Below are 24,528 nucleotides of genomic sequence, written 5' to 3' on the forward strand. Positions count from 1 at the left end.
CTGTTGCGGGTTTCCAACAGCTCTGCGTGATGTTCCCACGCCTCCTGCTGACTCTCCAGGATGAGTTGGAAGGCTGAATCCAGAAGCTCATCATCTGACTCGGACCTCACAGATGCCTCTTCCCCATCAGTCCCTCCGAGTGTCGGGGAGCTCAGCTGAACCTGCCTCCTCCTGCTGTGGACACGTGTCCGTGCGGTGACCACAGATTATGAACCCGAGCCTGCTCTAGATCTAGGTCCCACCGAGGTGTGTGTCTCTGCGCTGGTGGAGGGTGTGGGTAAGCGCTGTGATGGGTCTTCCAGGCTGCTTATTTTCAGATTTTTAATGGAGAAGGTGTCCTCTTGGCTGGAGGTGAGGCTCTGGATAGAGCTGAGGGACTGGCTGGCTGAGGGTGTCGGTCGCTTGGCTGAGCTCCCTGTGAACCTAAGTAGAGATAATTAGTGCATGGCAGCAGAGTCAAAAACAGGAGAGAGAGACACTCACAGTTGTGTTGAGGGAGGGATAATGTGGTGCAGGATCCTCATGAGCGTGTTCACCGCCGACCTCACCATCATCACAGGCACGGTCCACATCCTCACCAGTCAGCACGATGGCACACTCCTCAAAGTGAGTGAGGGGCCTAATGTGGGCCACTCCACCCCCTGGTCTGGGATCTCTTCTTGCTGGTGTGAACCAGCTTCTCCTGCATGGAAACAGATGGAGAGAGTGTGAGCAGGACACATGGCACTGAGTGGAATGTTTGTGTGGTGAGCGGAGACATGGACAGGATGAGGACACGAGCTCCAGAGGATATGAGCCTGATGGAGATGTGAGGGTGTGTGTGAGAGTTAGTGGTGTTGTCCCTTGAGGTGTGAGATCCCTGTGGATGTGTGATGGGTTTGGGAGTGTGTGAGTTGAGAGTGATGATGTGGTTGACTTACCCTGTTGGAACGGATGAGACTATTCATCCTCTTCCTGCATTGGATCGTTGACCTCCTCTGTGCTCCGTAGTGCTGACCGTCACTGCTAGCCCCTCCCTTGTCTAGATTGGTGACTCTGGTGGACTTCCTGTGGCCAGAGCGGGCGTAGAGAACATCGCGGCAACCTTCTGCTGCATCCAGCAGGCGCCCCAGAGAAGCGTCACTAAATTTGGGGGCTGCCGTCTTCTTTGCTTTCGGGACCACCTGTTGCCTGGAGCAGTCCCGATCTGTAGACATGGCGTAGGCTGCGCTCTGGTGTGCTTTAAATATGGGCACCCAGAGCAAGTGAGCACTGAGGTCACAGCAGGGTGGGTGAATCTGAGCCTGCTTGCCAGTGACCTGGAATGTTTCCTGTGAATGAATTGTTAATGAGATGGGACACCCCGGGAATGGGGTGATACAGCGCGAAAACCCGCCATTGCGGCTGGTGGGTTTTTTCTGCTTGCTACCGCACTTAGTGCAAACCTGGGATGATTCCACACTACGTTTTAACTTTTAAAATCTCTAGCAACATTTCAAAGCTGAAGGAATCAAATTCCATGCTGCAACTGTTGATTTTCAGCACCAGGGGTGTTGTCTGTCAGTGTACCGAGCAATTATCATCTTGTTAAAAGTGCATTGTGACTAAAATGGAAAACATTAACTTTCTGTGGTGAGCAATGCAAATACAGGATTGTCACAGCATTCAGTGCATTGCAATGATGAGGCCGGCAGTGAGCTGCTGTCTCTGGGAAGTTAACAGCAGAACAGCATATCTCAGGCAGAAACATTTGGACACGTTGGTATCTGACCATGCGCCTGCACCTCATCAGCAATTACAGTTCTATTTTGGTATAAATAATGGTAAACACCATTAGTCTCACTGTTGACCTGACAGCAAAATCTTGCACATTGTGTCACATGACATTGAGCTGCAACACATGGCTGAGCGAGTGGATGAAGATTGATTGATTTGGTGCATAATTGGGTGATTGAATGAGTGAGCAAGTGGAGAATAAGTTGAGCAGCAAGAGCAGCGGAGTGAAGACATCAAGCTTCACCCTCTCCCATTCTTTCTGTGCACCGCCCCACACCCCGCCAACCTCCCCTGCCCCACACCCCCCCACCTACCCCCCAACCCCCACACTGGATTAATAATCTCCGCCCTGATTTCTTTGAATAAATTAGAGCCTGTCATGCAATGAGTTTCTGTTACAGTCTTTATTCTGTCGTGTGGCTCCTTGGCCTGCAAGCAGAGTTGAGAAGTTGGAAGTGTCAGGAGCACATGCACTGAGATGCAATTGGTAATCCTGCAACACAATCTGGATGTAATTGCACAGATGTGCCTCATACTATAAGGTTCAGAGAGAAGAAGCCCTATAATAATGTGAGTTTTAGAAAAGTTCTTGTGTGGATTGTATCTGGAGATTGGGTTTATGACAAAGAATGTGTGAGAAAGAGAGGCACAGCTGATTTATTTGCACTGTGTCCATCAGCAGTATAACTCCCTTCAATACTGCACTTCACGCTGCAACACATTAACAGAAGCAACTTGTGAGCCCTCTGGGGCTGGGTTCCATTCACTCCACGTTCCCCAAATTGTGCTGACTGAGAAATACCATCTGCGAGAAGTATTCTCTCAACTCCCGCTGCAAGCTCCCAACTTCTGTAGCAGCACCAGGCATGCGACTGCCCAAAGCACGAGGCCAGGCATCCTAGTGCCCAAACCACAAACTCCCATTTACAGGTGTTAGATACTCGCTCAGAGATTACGATGATTGTGTAAACAGCCAGAAGACGTCTCATCATTCAGCAGGGTCAGGGATGTGTGATTCTGGAAGGTGCAAATTCATGCCACATTCAGGAAGGGTGAGTGAGGCAGAGCTTTTAAATTACTGCGTTCCCAGGAGTACTGCATGTAGGTTGAAGATAAAAATATTTTCCCAGGCACAAGAATGTTAAATTTCTCCCTCTTGTCCTCACTGTTGTTTATGCTTCTGAATTATTTAATGCACAGAGATTATTAAATAGCTGTTCACTACAAGATGTAGGTATAACATTTCATTATTTTTCCAGTGTTTTTACTATTTAGTTTCCCTAAGATTATCAGGGTATATCATGATGTATTAAGGGATCAGATCCTATAATTTTTCTTTTATTTCTTGGATAAGAGCTTAGCTCCCTTAATGCATGGCCAACATCTGGAACTCTTGAGGAATTAGTGCTGAAAATCTATATCTAACCGCTTAGTGCTAGGGCTTTGGAAGACTGACACTTGAAAATGTTGTCCAAAGTCTCTACCTTTGTTCCAGATGAGACCAAACTAGATGAAGTGGATATTATGACCCAAAAAACCAAGTCAGACTAGGTTAATGGTTTAAAATTTTAAAGTTTAGAAGATTGTGATGTTTTGGGACCATGTATTGAAGGTAAAATGGAAGGGGTCATGTGACCTGTTCTGACGTCTGCCTGAGAGCAAGCTGAAACAAAAATAGAAAATGTTGGAAAAACTCAGCAAGTCTAACAGCATCTGTGGAGAGATAAAAGACAGAGTTAACGTTTCGAGTCCTCATGACTCTTCTTCAGAGCTAAAGAGAAGTAAAAATGTAATTAAATTTATACTATTTAAGAGGGGTGGAGCAGGTGAAGCTGGATGGAAGGTCAACAATAGGTGGGGACAAAGGAGAGATTGACAAAGATGTTCTGAACACAAGGACAAAGGGAGTGTTGATGGTAATGGTAAGGGCTAAAGGAGGTGCTGATAGTGGCATTAAGATAAGAAAGCAGAATGTGGTAATAGCAAGGCAAGGGTAAGCACTCTGGAAAGAACAACATGAACAAGTGACCCCCACATTTTATCCTATTTTCAATGAATAAAAATGAAAATAAATAAAAAAATTTTAAAAAAGTGGATAAAAATAAAAACAACATGAAAAGTTTAAATTAAAAAATGAAAATGAATATTGAAAAAAGGGGATAAAAAGGGGTGAGTATGGAGGAGGGAGTTCATGGTCTGAACTTGTTGAACTCAATATTCAGCCCGGAAGGCTGTAAAGTGCCTAGTCGGAAGATGAGATGCTGTTCCTCCAGTTTGCGTTGAGCTTCACTGGAACATTGCAGCAGGCCCAGGATGGACATGTGGGCAAGAGAGCAGGGTGGAGTGTTGAAATGGCAAGCGACAGGGAGGTTTGGGTCTTTCTTGCGGACAGACCGCAGGTGTTCTGCAAAGCGGTCACCCAGTCTGCGTTTGGTCTCTCCAATGTAGAGGAAACCGCATTGGGAGCAGCGAATGCAGTCAACTAAATTGAAGGAGGCGTAAGTGAAATGCTGCTTCACTTGAAATGAGTGTTTGGGCCCTTGGATGGTGAGGAGGGAGGAGGTAAAGGGTCAGGTGTTGCACCTTATGCCGTTGCATGGGAAGGTGCCGTGGGAGGGAGATGAGGTGTTGGGAGTGATGGAGGAGTGGACCAGGGTGTCCCGGAGGGAATGGTCCCTATGGAATGCCGCCGGGGTGGGGGTGGGGGGGTGGGGGGGTGAAGGGAAGATGTGTTTGGTGGTGGCATCATGCTGGAGTTGGCAGAAATGGCGGAGGATGATCCTTTGAATGCGGAGGCTGGTGAGGGAAAGGGGGACCATATCATGGTTCTGGGAGAGAGAGGAAGGTTTGAGGGTGGATGCGCGGGAGATGGGTCAGACACGGTTGAGGGCCCTGTCAACCACAGTGGAAGGGAAACCTTGGTTAAGGAAGAAGGAAGACGTGTCAGAAGCGCTGTTTTGGAAAGTGGCATCATCAGAACAAATGTGACGGAGGCGAAGGAACTGAGAGAATGGGATGGAGTCCTTACAGGAAGCGGGATGTGAGGAGCTGTAGTCGAGGTAGCTGTGGGAGTCGGTAGGCTTGTAATGAATATTGATGGACAGTCTATCACCAGAAATTGAGACAGAGAGGTCAAGGAAACGAAGGGAATTGTCGGAGATGGACCATGTGAAGGTGTTAGAGGGTTGGAAATTGGAAGCAAAATTGATAAATGTTTCCAGGTCCAGACGAGAGCATGAAGTGGCACCGAAACAGTTATCGATGTACCAAAACAGAGTTGTGGGAGGGGGCCTGAGTAGGACTGGAACAAAGAATGTTCCACATACCCCATAAAGAGACAGCCATAGCTGGGGCTCATGTGGGTACCCATAGCCACACCTTTTATTTGGAGGAAGTGAGAGGAGTTAAAGGAGAAATTGTTCAGTGTGAGAACAAGTTCAGCCAGACGGAGGAGAGCGGTGATGGGTGGGGATTGTTCGGGCCTCTGACAATGAACTGGGTGTTTTGATTGTGAGAGTTTAAAGGGGATCCAGGTTGTTTTACTGGAAAATAGGTGCAAGATGTTTACATTTGGGGCTGAATCTTCAGCTCGGCAAGCAGAGGTGGGGCCCACTTGCCGAGACATAAAGTGACGTGGGGTGATGTCGAGTGTACGCCCCGATGTCACCGTGTGTCATTTAGATTTTCAGTTCGGCGGCTGTGTGCCCGCTGAACTGTCAAAGGCCTGTTAAGGCCATTAATTAACTAATTGAGCCTATTGAGAAAGCTGCCTGTCCAAACTTAAGGTTGGGGGGAGGCAGGCGAAGATCCCAGGCGGCCTTCGCATTTTTCATGGAACCTCATCCACGGGCGGGATGAGGTTTCATGAAGGGTTTAGTTTATAAATTAAATAATTTTTTTCATTAAAGTTCATTGACATGTCCCATGTTCATATGAAACTGTCACGTGAGGGGACATGTCTTAATTTTTTTTTCTTTATTGAAGTCTTTAAAACTTAAAACTTATCTCCTTGAGGCGCCTCTGTGCCTCAAGGAGATTTCGCACATGTGCGAAAGAGCACATTCCCAACTCAGGGAACCACCCCCACCCGCACAGGGAGTGCTCAGCACTTCAGGGTGCGCTTCACGCTAGGTGGGCTTAATTGGCCTGCCCACATAAAATGGCGGCACGGACCCAATTGCGGCAGCCCCCGCACAACCCTCCCGATGGGGGGAAAGCTGTTTCCTTGGAGATGATGGCAGCAGCCTGTGTGCTAACAGTGAAGAGAGTGTGAGTCTCCAAAGTCAGAGAGAAGTGTTGAGAATGTCAGATTGTAAACAGTTGTGCTTTAAACTGTCTATTGAATTCTCTGATAGAATTCAGTTGGGGTCAAATAGATAGCTAATCAGTATTTCTACCTGGATACAAGGCCCATGTGACTCATATTGCTATGGTGATGGGCTTTGAGATGGGAAGGGTACAGAGGAAGCCATTATGATTTTGGGTTACGGGCTTTCCTGATGTTACTGAATGTCACAGAGATTATTAGTCTGCCAGGGTCCGGGTGAGAGAGAGCAACTACAGGCAAAGTGACTATGGTTCACTGAGCAGTGAAGCAGGTGAGAGCATCCACTCTGATTGGAAAGACCAAATTCACGAGAGAGTTAAAATGGGGCTGGAAGATTTGCCTAACTTTAGCTAGAGGGAGAAGTCTCCAGGAAAACTCACAATGTGAAGGACAGTCCTGGAGCTAAACGTTTTCAGGCTGAGAAAGGAAAAGACCAGAGGTAAATCCTTGAGAGGTAAGAATCAATTTGTACAGATTCTGGAAGGATTGAATGCCTACTAAAAGGCCAGTGCAAAGTATACCTGACAGAAATATGAAACAGGTTTGCATCAGGACAGTAGAAAACCATGGAAGTATTTTTTTTTTTAATTCAACAACAAAAGCAGCATGTTTATATTTATATAACACCTTTAACATAATAAAAGTTCCAAGGTGCTTTATAAAACTTTAGGAGCATTATAAAACAAAATATGACACCGAGCCACATAAAGAGATATTAGGTTAGATGACAAAACACTTGGTCATAGTGGCAGGTTTTAAATTGCATCTGAAAAGAGGAAAAGGGGGAAGAAGTCGAGTGGTGTAGGGAGGAAATTACAAAGCTTGAGGCATAGGCAACTGATGGCACAGCCACCAATGCTGGAGCAATTAAAATTGGGGATGCACAAGAGGCCAGAATTAGGGGGAGCACAGATATCTCGAGGGTTGTGGGTCTGGAGGAGATGACATAGATATGGAGAAGCTAGACCACGGAGGGGTTTGAAAACAAAGATAAGGATTTAAAGTCAAGATGTTGCTTGGGCAGCAGAGCTTTGGATGGCCTCAAGATTACAGAGGACAGACTGTTGGAGACCAACCGGGAGTGTGGTGGAATTGTCAAGCCTAGAAGTAACCAAGGCATGAATGAAGGTTTCGGCAGTGGATGAGCTGAGGCAGGCCCGAGTCAGGCAATGTTACAGAGGTGGAGATAGAGGTGTTAGTGATGATTCCAATGTGAAGTTGAAGCTCATCTGGGGATCAAATGTTGTGCTTAACGTCAGATTGATGCTAGGGAGAGAGGTTGAGTCAGCAGCAAGGGAGAGTTTAGAGCGGGGACTGAAAACACTGGCTACAGTCTTCCCAATATTTAACTGGAGGACATTTCTGCTCATCCAGTTTTGGACATCGGGATAAGCAGTCTGATAATTCAGTAACAGTGGAGGAGTCGAGAAAGGTGATGGTGAGTCAGAGCTGGGGGTCATCGTGTGCGTGTGAAAACCAACACTGCGTCTTTGGATGATGCTGTCAAGGGGCAGCCTGTGGATGAGAAATAGGAAGGAGCCAAGGAGATCCTTGGCTCCAGAGGTAACAGTTAGAAGCCATTAAAAGTGATTCTCTGACCTTAATGAGATGGATAAGAATGGAGCCAGTTGAGAGAAGTGTCACTCAGCTGGATGACAGTGGAGAGACATTGGGGAAGGATGGTGTGGTGAACCATATCAAAGGCTGCAGACAGGTCGATAAGGACAAGGAGGGAAGATTTACCTTTGTCACGGTCAAACAGGGTGTCGTTCATAGGAACAAAAAAAAAATGGCTGGAAAATCTCAGCAGGGCTGACAGCATCTGTGGAGAGGAACACAGTTAATGTTTTGAGTCCATATGACTCTTCATCAGAACTGAGGGAATATAGAAATGAGGTGAAATATAAACTGGTTGAGAGGGGTGGGACAGGTAGAGCTGGATAGGGGGCCAGTGATAGGTGGAGGCAAAGGAGGGATTGTCAAAGATGTCATAGACAAAAGGACAAAGGGGTGTTGATGGTGGTGATATTAGCTAAAGGATGTGCTAATAGGTGACATTAAGGGTAGAAAGCAGAACGAGCAAGGTACAGATAGCCCTAGTGGTGGTGGGGGTGGGGAGGAATCGAAATAGGGTAGAGATAAAACAATGGATGGAAATACATTTAAAAATAATCATAGAAATAGGTGGGAAAAGAAAAATATATTTTAAAAATATAAATTATTGGAAAAAGGAGGATCGGAAAGGGGGTGGGGATGGAGGAGAGAGTTCATGATCTGAAGTTGTTGAACTCAATATTCAGACCGGAAGGCTGCAAAGTGCCCAGTCAGACTTAACATTGCGTTCTTTTCCCACCTATTTCCATTTTTAAATGTATTTCCATCCATTGTTTTATCTCCATCTTTTAGCCCATTTTGATCCCTTCCCCCCACCCCCACCCCCACTAGGGCTATCTGTACCTTACTCGTCCTGCTTTCTACCCTTAATGTCACCGTTAGCACATTTCTTAGCTAATATCACCACCGTCTACACCCCTTTGTCCTTTTGTCTACGACATTTTTGGCAATCTCTTCTTTGCCTCCATCTATCACTAGCCCTCTATCCAGCTCTACCTGTCCCAACCCCCTCAACCAGCTTATATTTCACGTCATTTCTATATTCCCTCAGTTCTGATGAAGAGTCATTCGGACTTGAAACGTTAACTGTGTTCCTCTCTGCAGATGCTGTCAGACCTGCTGAGTCTTTCCAGCCATTTTTATTTTTGTTTCAGATTTCTAGCATCCGCAGTATTTTGCTTTTATGTCATTCATGGGATGTGGACGTTGCTGGTAAAGTCAACACTTACTGTCCATCCCTAATTGCTCTTGAGATGGTGGTGATGAGCCATTCTTGACAATTGAACAGCTAGCTAGGCCATTTCAGAGGGTTGTTAAGAGTCAACAACATTGCTGTATGTCTGGAGTCACATTTGTGCCCGAACAGGTAAAGATGACAGATTTCCATCTCTAAAGGACATTGTTGGGATCCTCCAACATGGAACAGAAACCCAACCCTGTATATATAAAAAAATATCCTTATTACTATTTTTTTTTAACTGGACTTTGCTGCTGCACAAAGGCAATTAAGATGGTTGATGCTTTGTCTAGAAACTTTCTCCAGCGGCCTCCAAAACAAAAGAACTATCTTCTCAGTTTCAGGAATGTCACGCCTCGTTATGCCTAAAGAGGTTCTAACAGACCAATTACTAAGGGAGCAACAGGAAATCCATTTGCGTTTGACAAGCCAACCTTGCAAGCAGAATCCGTGGGTCCATTGAGACCATGGTTTCCCAAATACCAAACCCTCATCACAAATGGCACCCCTTTCAACTCATCATGGCTGAGACATTATCAGTCGTAAAAACAAAGCCAAATTCCAGATGCTGGGTAAACATCCTTTGTTTAAGTTATTGTGGAGAGGGAAGGTAACATCACCCAAGGCTCTGGCCTTCTGAGCAGTTTTATTGTGCCATTCTGAATGCTGTCAACTATATAGCAGCAGTGTTCGCGGATTGGGCAGACAATGTTTTCTTCTTCTGAACTGCATAGCCAGTCTGCTGTTTAACATCCAACTGGCAGGCCACCAGAAGCAAACTCTGTCCAGGTTGGACCACCTGACTCTACTGAAAGATTTCATATCATCAGCTAGAGAACGAAACGCAATCTCTGCTACTTTACTTCAGCTTGTGACATCAACACCACCTGAAAAAGCAAATCTTGCAACACCGGTCTTCATCCAGCCAACGTGAAACACACCCGCATTGGACTCTGACTTTGGGACTCTGGAACTCACGTGGACCAGTAAGACCATAAGACCATAAGACATAGGAGCAGAAATTAGGCCATTCGGCCCATCGAGTCTGCTCCACCATTCAATCATGGCTGATAAGTTTCTCAACCCCATTCTCCCGCCTTCTCCCCGTAACCTTTGATCCCCTTACCAATCGGGAACCTATCGATCTCGGTCTTAAATACACTCAATGACCTGGCCTCCACAGCCTTCTGTGGCAATGAATTCCATAGATTCACCACTCTCTGGCTAAAGAAGCTTCTCCTCATCTCTGTTCTAAAAGGTCTTCCCTTTACTCTGAGGCTGTGCCCTCGGGTCCTAGTCTCTCCCACTAATGGAAACATCTTCCCCACGTCCACTCTATCCAGGCCTTTCAGTATTCTGTAAGTTTCAATCAGATCCCCCCTCATCCTTCTAAACTCCATCAAGTATAGACCCAGAGTCCTCAAACATTCCACATATGTTAAGCCTTTCATTCCTGGGATCATTCTCGTGAACCTCCTCTGGACCCTCTCCAGGGCCAACACATCCTTCCTGAGATACGGGGCCCAAAATTGCTCACAATATTCTAAATGTGGTCTGACCAGAGCCTTATAAAGCCTCAGCAGCACATCCCTGCTTTTATATTCTAGTCCTCTCGAAATAAATGCCAACATTGCATTTGCCTTCCTAACTACCGACTCAACCTGCAAGTTAACCTTAAGAGAATCCTGGACTAGGACTCCCAAGTCCCTTTGCACTCCAGATTTCTGAATTCTCTCCCCATTTAGAAAATAGTCTATGCCTCTATTCTTCCTACCAAAGTGCATGACTTCACACTTCCCCATGTTGTATTCCATCTGCTACTTCTTTGCCCATTCTCCTAACCTGTCCAAATCCTTCTGCAGCCTTCCCGCCTCCTCAATACTACCTGTCCCTCCACCTATCTTTGTATCATCTGCAAACTTAGCCAGGATGCCCTCAGTTCCTTCATCTAGATCATTAATGTATAAAGTGAAAAGTTGTGGTCCCAACACTGACCCCTGCGGAACTCCACTAGTCACCGGCCTCCATCCTGAGAAGGTCCCCCTTATCCCCACTCTCTGCATCCTGCCAGACAGCCAATCTTCTATCCATGATAGTACCTTGCCTCTAACACCATGGGCTCTTATCTTACTGAGCAGCCTCCTGTGCGGCACCTTGTCAAAGGCTTTCTGGAAGTCCAAGTAGATAACATCCATTGGCTCTCCTTTGTCTAACCTACTCGTTAGCTCCTCAATGAATTCTAACAGATTTGTCAGACATGACCTCCACTTAATGAAACCATGCTGACTTCGTCCGATTTTACCATGCACTTCCAAGTATTCTGAAATCTCATCCTTAATAATGGACTCTAAAATCTTACCAACGACCGAGGTCAGGCTAATCAGCCTATAATTTCCCGTCTTTTGCCTCACTCCCTTCTTAAACGGGGGGTTACATTAGCGATTTTCCAGTCGTCTGGGACCCTCCCTGACTCCAGTGATTCCTGAAAGATCACCACTAACGCCTCCACTATCTCTTCAGCTGTCTCCTTCAGAACTCTGGGGTGTAATCCATCTGGTCCAGGTGATTTATCCACCTTCAGACCTTTCAGTTTTCCTAGCACCGTCTCCTTGGTAATGGCCACCATACTCACCTCTGCCCCCCGACTCTCTTGAACTTTGGGGTTGTTACCCGTGTCTTCCACCGTGAAGACTGACGCAAAGTACCTATTCAGTTCCTCCGCTATTTCTTTGTTCCCCACTACTACTTCTCCAGCATAATTTTCCAGTGCCCAATGTCCACTTTTGCCTCTCTCTTACCCTTTATATATCAAAAAAAAACTCTTGCAATCTTCTTTTATATTACTGGCTAGTTTACTCTCATATTTAATCTTCTTCCTTCTTATTTCTTTTTTAGTTGTCCTCTTGAGGTTTTGGATTGAGTATTGAGGTTTTCTGAAGTCCTTTCCTCTATCCCTCCCTCTTCTGAGTGAATGCGGAGTGGGAAGTTGCGAATACTCCTTTTCATGGGTTCTGAATACGCAAAAATAAACTAACCTTTTGAGTTAACCCTTACTTGAGTTTACTGTGAAATTGTTAGTAAAATTCGATGAGAAAATACGCCAGGGCTTATCCAAAAAAAAATTAATTCAAAACACCTTCTGTCTAAAGACAAATGGTAAGAGGAAAACAGTGCTGTTTGAACTGACCCCTCCGACCCCAACACTCCTGCCTGTAACAATATTAACAAAGCATATAGGGTTTTACAACAATCCAATAGTTAAATTGTCACATTACTGATCCTGGTTTTTTATTCCAGATTTATTTAATTAATTAAATTTAATTTCCCCAGCTGCTGCAGTGGGATTTGAATTTACGTTTCTGGATCTTTAGTCCGGCCTTCACATTGCCAGGCCCCACTACCATAAACATTATGGGCTGGATTTTATGGGGCACCTTATTCTCTGCTCCCCGTCCCTGGCTGGAAATTTGACAAGGAGCCCGCCCACCCCGAAAGCCGGCTGCCCCACAGCCATTCAATGCTGGAAGCAGTGAAACATGCTTAAGATTGGGACTTGCGTCCCCATCGGGGGAGGATGTCACACCTTAGAGGTGGGAACCTCCCAAGCAGGAGCGGTGGCCACTGCTGCTACTACCGGTAGTCCCGGCAAAGACGAGGGAATGGAGCCCAGACTCACAGGGACTGGCTGATTGACCTCAGCAAAGAGGGTGAGGGGGGGTGGGAGCCAGGTTTGAGAAGACAGGGTTAAAGGTGGGGGGGTGTGGTATAACCTTGTGGCAAACAGCATCTGATGGGCACAGGAAACCCCCCACCCAAAGGAGGGACGCACTTTCTTGCCTGTAGGTAGCTCTTGTAGTGAAAGCTGTCAAGTTACCCACTTGGCCTGGGCCTCCCCCCGGTTGTGGGTAAAGTAGTGGGGGCAGATTGAGGCATTTAAGTGTCCATTTTCTGACCACTTAAGGACCTCAGCATTCCCAAAGGCAGGCAGGCTGCCTGATGCCTCCCCCCCACCCCCGTCACTGTAAAATGGGAGTCAGGTCAGGGGGGAGAGGGGTGGGGGTGGTGGATGGGAAGGCCACGCACTGTTATGAGCCCCTCCACCTCTCCATTCCCCCCACCATCACCTTCAAGTACACTGGCGGGGGGCAGGGGTGGGGATGGGTGGAACAAAATCCAACCCTATGTACCAAGAATGAAATGAATTCCTGGTAACCAGTAGGACGCAGGGGTTTTAGTTCTAGAAACTTAGGAAATTATAAGTTTGAGAAAGTCATGTGTGCGTAGCATCTTATTGCATCATCATGTGTTTTACAGACTTTGCACCTTATTTAATCACTACTACTTCAAAAAAAAACTTATTTTCTAAAATATACTACTTAATGTTAATTTTATACTGGAATATCTGAGCATCTTGGGATTTCTGTCATACTGAGAGAGGTTGACAGCTGGACACCTGAACTTGCTGACTGAGGTGGTCCCACGTTTGCCTGACTCATTTTTCTCATAGTTTATCCAGGTGCAGTATGACGCATGCAGGCTACACCAAAGCAAGATGCTCATAATCCATTATAACTAAATATTTATTTATTCTGATACTCACTGCATAATGAATGGATAGCATTGCTGTCACCAGCCAGATCCTGCAGCATTTGGACAGCACCCATGATTGTAAGTCACCCTTTACATGAGCCATGAATTATTCTGTACCATGAATTATTCCATGATTGCGATGATGTTGATATGATTAAATCTCTCAATTTGCCGATTCTGGCCTGTTTCAGTCACTAATAATTAGCTGAAAAATCAGCTGTCTGCTCTCTGTTTTTCTTGAGTTTTCCCTATATCATACTTCCTCAAATCACTCCTTAAAGAATCGGGCAGTGGTGAATAAGTGAGTGGGAGTGATAGATAGTTAATGGCTCAGCACCTCATTCACCAACGTGCCTCTGTTGTATTGGACCCACTGGATTCTCCACACTTAGAATCATGGAATCATCTGAATGGTTACAGTACAGAAGGAGGCCATTCAGTGTGATGAGCCCCTGTATCTCTCTGCAACAGCAATTTACCTCGTCCCCCTCCCCCGCCACGTCTATGTAGCCCTGAAATATTTTTATCCCCTTCAGGTACTTATTGAATTCCCTTTTCAAAGTGCTGATTAAATCTTACTCCACCACAGTTCAGTAGAAATGATTAAACTTGACCTCAGAATGCTCCTAAAATCTTCAATAATTTCCTGAAGCATTTCACGTGTCCTGAACATGCCTGAAAGATGTACACAGCTGAGTGGCCACTGAATTTCACAGGCAGCTCAGATTAGGAATTCCTTGAGATGAATCCATTCACTTTTACTCTGCCTCACATCAACACGTTAAACTGGCTATTTACATAGAAGAAAATAGTGCTGTGTTTTATCATGAAAATAATGTGTTGACTTGGACTAATAAAAGTAGTATAATTATTCATCAAAATGTCATGAACTGCACATTACTAAAACAAACTGATAACTCTGAATATACTTGACTGATAAAACCGCCCGTTCACATTGATTGAATGTTCATTCATCAGGCCGTAGCTGGGCAGTGTTTAACACCTCAATGCTGCATCCCCGTTATGCATTGAATTCATAATTTAATAAATCATACAATATATGAAACCTGATGGCAATATATTTTCTGGACAAAGTAGATAGAGAAAAAAGAAACTGTTCCCACTGATGGAAAGATCGAGGACGAGAGGGCACAGATTGAAGGGAATTGGCAAAAGAAGCAATGGAGACATGAGGAGAACGCTTTTCATGCAGCTAGTGGTTAAGGTCTGGAATGCACTGTCTGAGAGTATGGGGGGAGGCAGGTTCAATCAAGGCATTCAGAAGGGGAGTGGTTTATTATCTGAAAAGGAAGAGTTTGGAGCTAGGATTATGGGGGAAAGGTGGGGAATAGCACTAGGTGCATTGATCCTTTGGAGAGCCAGCATACCATAGGCACAGTGGGATGAATGGCCTCCTTCTGTGCTGTAATTATCCTGTGGTTCTGTTAAAGTTTTACTGACACATCAAGGGGCCTTGACAAGGTTCTACATGCCAAAGACCAACTGTCTTCCAGTTAGCTACAAAATGGATTATCTGTGCCAGCTTTCTAAATGCCCTGACTCTTCACTATATTCATTTCCTTGTCCTGGAGCCAATATTTGCCTAATTTTACATAAGGTTGACTAGGAATTCTTGTGTCAACTTACAAATGTATTTACAGATCGAAAATGACAAGAACAACACGCAAAGTATTTGCAGCTCGACGCAGTTTTGTTTGTTAAATTTTTTTGTTGTTTTATTCATAAGTCATTTGGCTTCTGGATATTTTAACACATTTCCACTGGGATCAGGCTTATGGATATTGCAGTCATGTGGAAGACATTAGACTATTGAATTTACTCCTGTTTGGTGATTAGCATAAATAGAATTGTGTTCCTTTGTCTACTCCCCAGTAAAGCATCATCAACAACGTTTATCAAAGTATTGACACCACCAGTGAACAGCTAGAAACTACAACAAGCTCCACATCTGCTTCTACCAAAACCACCACTTAACTTCTCAACGACTGAACTTTCAAAATGCAAATAAAGGTTTAAACAAATAAAAACACATTCATATTTTATAATGACATATTTAATTTTATCTTGAATGGTCATTTGTATCTTGCATTAAAGTTTTCATTTAAAAGCATTAAATTTTTCCAAAGGCCAGGGCTTTAAACTTGATATTTTTTGTACAGGTCTGTGATTCTGTGAGTTGCATCTGGATTATGCAGTCTGAAAATGTGTGTCGTGTACCTAATTGCCCACGATGCATCAATATCATTTACATGATCTGCAATAATCATTTTATTTCTTGGTCATTCACAGGATGTGAGCATCATTTATTAATCATTCATAATTGTCCTTGAGAAGGTGGTAGTGAGCCCCCTTCTTTGACCACTGCAGACACAGTGCTGTTAGGGAGAGGATTCAGGGATTTTAATTCAATGACAATGAAACAAAGGGCGATATGGTTCCAAGTCAGGAGGATGTGGCATGGACATTGCACATGGGTGGTGTCCTCATGCACCTGCTGCCCTTGTCCTCCTAGGTTGTCATGGGTATGGAAAATGCTGCCAAAGGAGATTAGCAAATTGTTGCAGTGCACCTGTTAAATGACACACATGCTGCCACTTTACATTGTGGTGAAGGTGTTGAATGGTTAAGTTGGTGGATGGGATGCCAATAAAGTGGGCTAGTTTGTCCTGGATATTAAAAACCTTTAAAACCTTGAAATTGCAATCAGACCCTGAAGGAATGAGAGTCTACCCTTGTAATGATTAATTTTCAGTCCCAGAGAGGTTGAATGACAATAATTAATTGTTGTTCAACCTCTCTGCCGGGGAGGCAATGGCGTGGTGGTTTTGTAACCCAGAGGCCCAGGGCAATGCTTTGGAAACCTGGGTTCAAATCCCATCACAACAGATGGTGGAATTTGAACTCAGCTAAAAATCTGGAATTAAAGTCTAATGATGACCAAAAATCATCTGGTTCACTAATGCCCCTTTAGAAAATGAAATCTGCCGCCCCTACCTGGTCTGACCTACATGTGACTCCAGATCCACAGCAATGTGGTTGATTCTTAACTGCCCTCTGAAATGACCTAGCAAGACACTCAGCTGTATCAAACTGCTATGAAGCCTATAAGAAACGAAACCGGACAGACCAGTCGGCACCGACACCAGAAACGACAGTGGCACACTCAGCCACATCAACCCTGCAAAGCTGTCCCACTAGTCAAGCAACAGCCTGACATAGTCATCCTCATGGAATCATGCCTTACTGATAATGTCCCAGACACCACCATCACCATCCCGCAGGCAGGACAGACCCAGCAGAGGTGGTGGCACAGTGGTACACAGTCAGGAGGGAGCTGCCCTGGGAATACTCAACATCGATTCTGGACCCGATGAAGCCTCATGGTATCAGGTCAAGCATGAGCAAGGAAACTTCCTGCTGATTACCACGTACCCCACCCACCCAGCTGATGAGCATGTTGAACACCACATGGAGGAAGCACTGAGGGTGGCAAGGGCACAGATTGTACTCTGGGTGGGGGCTTCAATGTTCATCACCAAAAGTAGCTTAGTAGCACCACTACTGACCGAGCTGGCCGAGTCTAAAGGACATCGCTGCGAGACTGGGTCTGCAAAATTTGGTGAGGGAACCAACAAGAGAGAAAAACATACTTGACCTCATCCTCACCAACCTTCTGCTGCTTCTGCCCATGACAGCATAGGTAGGAGTGACAACCACACAGTCATTGTGGAGACGAAGTCCCGTCTTCACATTGAGGATACTCTCCATCGTGTTGTGTGGCACTACCACCTTGCTAAATGGGATAGATTTCAAACAGATCTTGCAATTCAAGACTGGGCATCCATGAGGTGCTGTGGGCCATCAGCAGCGGCAGAATTGTACTCGAACACAATCTGGCACACCCCCCCACTTTATCATTACCACCAAGCCAGGGGATCAACCCTGGTTCAATGAAGAGTGCAGGAGGACATGCCAGGAGCAGCACCGGGCATACCTAAAAATGAGGTGTCAACCTGGTGAAGCTACAACACAGAACTACTTGCATGCCAAACAGCTCAAGCAGCAAGCGATAGACAGGGGTAAAAGATCCCACAACCAACGGATCAGACCTAAGCTCTGCAGCTCTGCCACATCCAGTCGTGAATGGTGGTGGAAAATTAAACAACCCACTGGAGGAGGAGGTTCCACAAATATCCCCATCCTCAATGACAGGGGACCCCAGCAAATCAGTGCAAAAGGAAAGGTTGAAGCATTTGCAAGAATCTTCAGCCAGAAGTGCCGAATGGATGATCCATCTCAGCCTCCTCTGGAGGTCCCCAGCATCACAGAGGCCAGTCTTCAACCAATTCGATCCACTCCATATGACATCAAGAAATGACTGAAGGAGCTGGATACTGCATAGGCTATGAGCCTTGACAATATTCTGGCAATTGTTTTGAGGATTTATGCTCCAAAACTTGTTGCATCCCTAGCCAAGTTGTTCCAGTACAGCTACAACACTGACATCTACCTGGCTATGTGCAAAATTGCCCAGGTATGTCCCATCTATAAAAAGCAGGTCAAATCCAATCCGGTCAATTTTCGCTCCATCAGTCTCCTCTCGATCATCAGAAAAGTGACATAAGGGGTCATCAATAGTACTATCAAGTGGTGCTTGCTTAGAACAAGCCCACTCATTAACAATCAGTTTGGGTTCTGCCAGGGCCACTCAACTCCTGACCTCATTACAGCCTTGGCTCAAACATGGACAAAAGAGCTGAACTCCAGAGGTGAGGAGAGAGTGACTGCCCTTGACATCAAGGCTGCAGTAGACTGAGTGTGGCTTCAAGGGGCCCTAGCAAAACTGGAGTCAATGGGAATCAGGGAGAAATACCTAGTCATAACTAGCACAAAGGAAAGTAGTTGTGATTGTTGGAGTTCAATCATCTCAGCTCCAGGACATCACTGTAGGAGTTCCTCAGGATAGTGTGCTTGGTCAAAACATCTTCAGCTGCTTCATCAATAATGTACTTCCCATCATAAGGTCAGAAGTGGGGATGTTCACAGATGTTCACAATGTTCAGCACCATTCGCGACTCCTCAGATACTGATGCAATCCATGTCCAAATGCAGCAAGACTTGGAAATGGGCTGACAAGCAACAAGTAACATTCGCGCCACAGAAGTGTCAGGTGATGACCATCTCCAACAAGAGAGACTCTAACCATCGGTCCTTGACATTCAATGGCATCACCATTGCTGAATCCCCCACTATCAACATCCTGGGCATTACCATTGACCAGAAGCTGAACTGGACTAGCCATATAAATACTGTGGCCAGAAGAACAGGTCTGAGGCTAGGAATTTTGTGGCAAGTAACTCACCTCCTGACTGCCCAGAGCCCGTCCACCATCTACAAGGCACATTGTGATAGAATATTCTCCAGTTGCCTGGATGTGTGCATCTCCAACAACACTCAGGAAACTCAACTCCATCCAGGACAAAGCAGCCCACCTGATTGACACCCGTTCCACAAACATTCACTCCCTCCATCACCGATGCAGTAGCAGCAGTGTGTACCATCCACAAGATGCACTGCAGGAACTCACCAAGGCTCCTTCAACAGAACCTCCAAGCCCTGACTGCTACTATCTAGAAGGACAAGGGCAGCAGAGACATGGGAACACCACCACCTGGAAGTTCCCCTCTGAGACATTCAAGATCCTGACTTGAAAATATATTGCCGTTCCTTCACTGTCGCTGGATCAAAATCCTGGAACTCCCTCCCTAACAGCACTGTGGGTGTACCTACACCACATGGACTGCAGCGGTTCAAGAAGGCAGCTCACCACCATCTTCTCAAGGGCAATTAGGGATGGGCAATAAATGCTGGTCCAGTCAGCGATGCCCACATCCCATGAATGAATAAATACAATTTTTAAATTAGCATGTCATTAACAGGTTACTTAGACGGAAATGGGTAAGACTTAACTTTCTGTTGCAAGTTCAGTTTGTGTCTGCTGCACAAATATAGCAACCTCATGCATTTATTTCAATGTTTAGGTATGCAGTTAGAGGACATTTTCTTGAAGTTAACCCCAGGGAGATACAACTTGGATAGCAACTTTTGGAAATTGGTATATCTTTCCCTTGCCTGAAGTTGCTGTACTTTTTATACATAAATAACAGTGACCATTAGCCTCGTCAATATTTAGGCAGCAAAACCTGGGCCAGTATAGACTTTAAAAATATGCAGTTATCATGTTCATAAATTAAACATATATGTATACATATTTAACGCATACACCTGGGTCAGGTGGAACAAATCATTTATCATCCATATAACAGAAATGTGGCAGCAAAGAAAGCCACTCGAATGTAGTTCCTGACTTCCAGTTTCCACACATGGAGTTAAATGTTTCCCTTATTTCTGTATTAACAATGCTTTGATGCCTAACTGGGAAGTTGCTCTAAGTGAACAAATAACACTGCATTTTATAAATAGCATCAGATGTACTTAAATCAGTACCTGTCTAGGAAATACAATTAAGTTAGATTTTCGAAGGTATTTGATAAAGTGCCACATGTGAGACTTTTCATGAAGGTTAGATTAATGAAAAAATGAGTGGCATGGAGATGTTATCAACTCCTTTAATGTGGGAATGTTCATAGCATTGTGCCATTGTAGGCACCCTGAAGATTAAAACCAATAAAAACTGGGAAATAAGAATACTGGTCCGAACTGTTTTCTCCTTCTGCGCATGAAGCTTTATGAAATGATTTCATTCTTCACATAAAATGGGAAATTTTATACCATCCAATGTGAATTTAAGGGCGAACTATCTCTTGCCAACAATTTTCAAAAAATACCATTTTGCGTGTGATCTTATTCAATAAAATCATCAATAGGAATTTTATACTTCTCCATGGCATTAAACCATGCTGTTTTTAGATTTATCACTTGCATTGAACCAATCTGTATTCCCTTTTAAAGGCAAGTACAGTAATGAGGTAACATTAAGCTTATAATTAATATTAATATTAATAAATGAAGGAGTGTTTATTCTGCCTGCATCTCCTCGACTCAGTTGGAACAACAGCCTCTTCTGCATCTTCCGCTTCCTTTGCCCAGCATTAACATCTGTACCTTCAGCTGTCTAACCTCTGGAATTCCCTCCACAGCCTTTTCGGTTCTCCATTTCTCTCTCCTCCTCCAAGGCTCTTCTTAAAACGCACCTCTTTGACCAAGCCTCTTTCGGTTTGCTCTTTTAATGTCTCCTTCGATGGCTCTTTGTCAAATGTCACCTGTCAATCCTCCTGTGAAGCAACATGAGGCATTTTACTGTATAAAGGCGCTCACTAAATGCAAGGCAGTGTTATCGATGGCAATTAAGGCACAGCAATAATTAAACCAAATAGTGCCATTAGGAGTAGCGTTGATAGTCGGCAGGAATCCCTCATTTAAAACAAAAAAAAATGTGAAAATGTTTGGTAACCTTGTCATGTAAAAATTGACTTATTGATTTATCTGTTCTGGCTTTGGCAGAATAACTAATTCAACTGAAAATGATCCCTATTCCATGAAATGAAATGAAAAAATGGTGAAATATCTAGATTGGACTGCCTGTGTTCTTAATTCCATCTTCCCTGGGATGAAATTCTGTTCAGAATTCCTTGAGCCTATGTGTAATGAACACAATTACAACTAATTTACATGCACGTGAACACAGCAATAATTCAGTCCAATGTTTGCACAGAGTGTCTATTAAGCCAATGTAATTTACATAATATCAAGTGAAGTGTGCAGTACTAAATGTGGAAGCTATTTTAATGTCTGTGAATATTATTTGGTGCATATGTATCATTATACTTATGTTTATGAATAATACATTTCTTCATGATCCTAACACTGTTAATATTAGATAATACTGCTGCTAAAATAACAGGAAATAAATATTTTTTAATGTTAAGACTGATTTTGCAGCACCTTGTCTTAACCTGAACATGATGGTTACGTTGCTTGTCACGTAGAATACGTACATGAACCCCAATAAGAATGTTGTAAATGAAAGAGCTACTGAACAAAATTGTGGATAAAAATGACTTGCATTTACATGGCACTCTCCATGACCATGGGACATACAAAAGGGATGGGCACACAGTGGAATTCTTTTGAAGTGTAGTCACTTTTGTAATGTAGAAAATGCGACAAACTGGGAGAAGAATCATACTCGATTAGAAACATTAACCCTGCTTCTCTCTCCACAGATGTTGCCAGGCCAGCCGAGTTTTTCCAGCACTTTTTCTTTTTATTTATGTGTCTTTTCAATGTCTGTTAGTGGAAATATTTACTTGGATGGAAGTTAATTCCGCAAATATTCTATAGCCTGTTTAATGGTGGCTTTACACGCTCAAAAATATACTAATCAAGACATTTTATATGGCACTATGAAGTGATTGTCAAAAAGCCAGTACACTACACCCAAGAGTAATCCATTTTAGAGCTAGCATTACAAGTATGAGTTTTTATAAGATGGCTATGTTTTGAACTGCCTCTTTAACTAAAGGTAAAATGGAGTCATGGAGAGGGGCATGATATCTCCTATTAGTTCTGCCCAAAGTTAAGCTTATGTGGCTCGTTTGCCATGGGGACTAGGGGTCCAGGTGAAGTCCTATTGAAATCAAGTACCAGTTTTCATAGTTGGACACAAAGAAAGGAGCAGCTGGCTCTGTTCTGTGCTGACCTATTGAGTCAGGGGGCCCATAGAAAGAGTCCCGGAGAGAGAAAGAGACAGGGAAACAGCATCTGCTGTGAATAGCAGGGAAAAATGGCTGCTCTTTCTTAACCATCAGGTGGGAGCTCATTCTCTGGTTGATGAGACGGGACATATGAACATTTAAGGACATTGAATGATTTGCCCTAGCATGGCTGAGAGAAGGAATCACCAAAGTGGACCTTGCTGCTGGATGTCAGTTTGGGGTTGCCCAGAAATGACTTTCCATGGATACTGAATGTTACGACTCAGCTAAATGGGGAGAAGCAAGCCATTGAAAGCTGGCACTGGCTTTAGGCTGGTTCCTCTAAAGACTACAATTTTGTGAAGATTGTGAAGTAAGGTATAAATGTGGTGTGGAGTTTTTAGTCCTATTAGAAATTTAAGCGGGGAGGTCTTTTCAGTAGCCAACTAAGTAATTTTTCATTCAAGTTGCTGTTAGTGTGTTTGTTACAATAAGAGACTTAAAATGTGAAATTTTGCCATGCAATCCTTTGGGTCAGTCATTGGGATTCCAAAATTTTTTAAAAGCTATTCTTCTCTAAGGAGATTGTAACATTAGGTTTATCCAGTGCAAAGGTTTCACTTATGTTTCTACTCTTCATCAATTCTTATATTTAGAAGATTGGCCAGCCTTATACTATATTATAGAAATATGTTTTGTCTTGACCAGGTGAAAATGTTCTTATTAAAGACAGGAAGCCAAATGAAAATGTTACATTCAGGATTTTTGCTGAACATATTTCATTCTCTTATTTTTGGAACAATAGCTTTTTAAAAAAATAATAATGGTTTATTGCTGATGACATTCAGAAAACTGTTTGATAAATATGTATAGATAAATATTAGAGAGAGGAAGCATGCAAATGTCAAGTTAGTTACACATCTCAGCATTCTGATGACATTGATAAATTGCTCAAGCATTGACTTGCAGTTCAAGACGTTATTTGAACCTTTCACTTCCTTCTTTTACACTTCACAGGTCTCAGTTATTCTGAATTTTAGATAGTACAACAGTACAGAACAGTAAGAAAAACTGAAAGAAGGGCAAATGTCCCACAACTTTTAAGAGCAGCCATTCCAAAAAATGAGGTGTAAAAAAACCCATCTCATCAGCATGCCAGTTAATTCACTTTAGATAGCTCTGAATGGAAGAGAGACCTACAGATGGGAGAAGTGATGTGGAAAGGTTTTCTGCCTGTATTCTACCCAGATACCTAGGTCTGATACAGAATGCTGTTGTTTTTGTGTTGTTGACAGACATACGGTGGCCAAAAATTCAGATTCTTTCTGGATTTACAGCAATCATAAAAAAAAGGCAGACTTATATTTATATGATCTGATAAGGGATAAACTGCAGAGATTAGTTAAAGGCAAATTCTGACTGACTACCCTGATTTAATTCTTTAATGAATCCACAGAGAGGGTTGATGAAGGCAGTGAATTAGATATGTACATATGAATTTTCAAAATGCATTTAATAAGATACAAAACATACTCTTTTGGAAAGTAGTGACATGGTATTGAAGGAATGCTTGTAACTTGAATACAAATTTTGCTAAGGGACAGCAGGCAGGGAACAGAGTTTATGAGAGAGAAGGATGCAATGGGTTTCCATTTGCTTTTCCTGTTAAACATAAATGATCTGGACTTGGCTACAGGAAGCACAATTTTGAAGTTGCGGATGATGTAACATTTGACGATGTAGTAAATATTGAGCATGCTAACAGCAAACTTCAGGAAGACAGGTTAACTGGGCAGACTCTTGCCAGATGCATTTTAATGTGGTTAAGTATGAAGCCATGCTGTTTGGGAGAATGGCATCAAGAGGCCTATTTTGGCCTGCTCCAGTCATTTCTGGTGGGTCTTGTTGAGCACTGCCTACCTGACATCCTAAAAATTATGGAAAAGCTGACAAACACCTTAGAAAAAGCTGACAGGGCTACAAAATAGTTAAGCAACTGAAAAAAAAACACACACACACATTAATATTCAAAATTGTCCTGAATGAAACCATTTGACCCAGGCTGTTTCTTTGGGGGAAATGAATGGGTTAAGTTCCTTTCTGTTACACTGGAGTTCATGACTTTCATTTGTGTTTTGGGATTACATTTCACCATTTTGTTTGTTTTCCTGTGACAACTGAAAGCCAAAGGCCTTACATAGAACATGTAGAAATAATTACTTGCAATGGGAGTTCAGGGGGGATGTGAAGTTTCAGGAGTTAAACCG

Source organism: Cetorhinus maximus, chromosome 3 (assembly GCF_964194155.1).
Source record: "Cetorhinus maximus chromosome 3, sCetMax3.hap1.1, whole genome shotgun sequence".
Classification (NCBI taxonomy): Eukaryota; Metazoa; Chordata; class Chondrichthyes; order Lamniformes; family Cetorhinidae; genus Cetorhinus; species Cetorhinus maximus.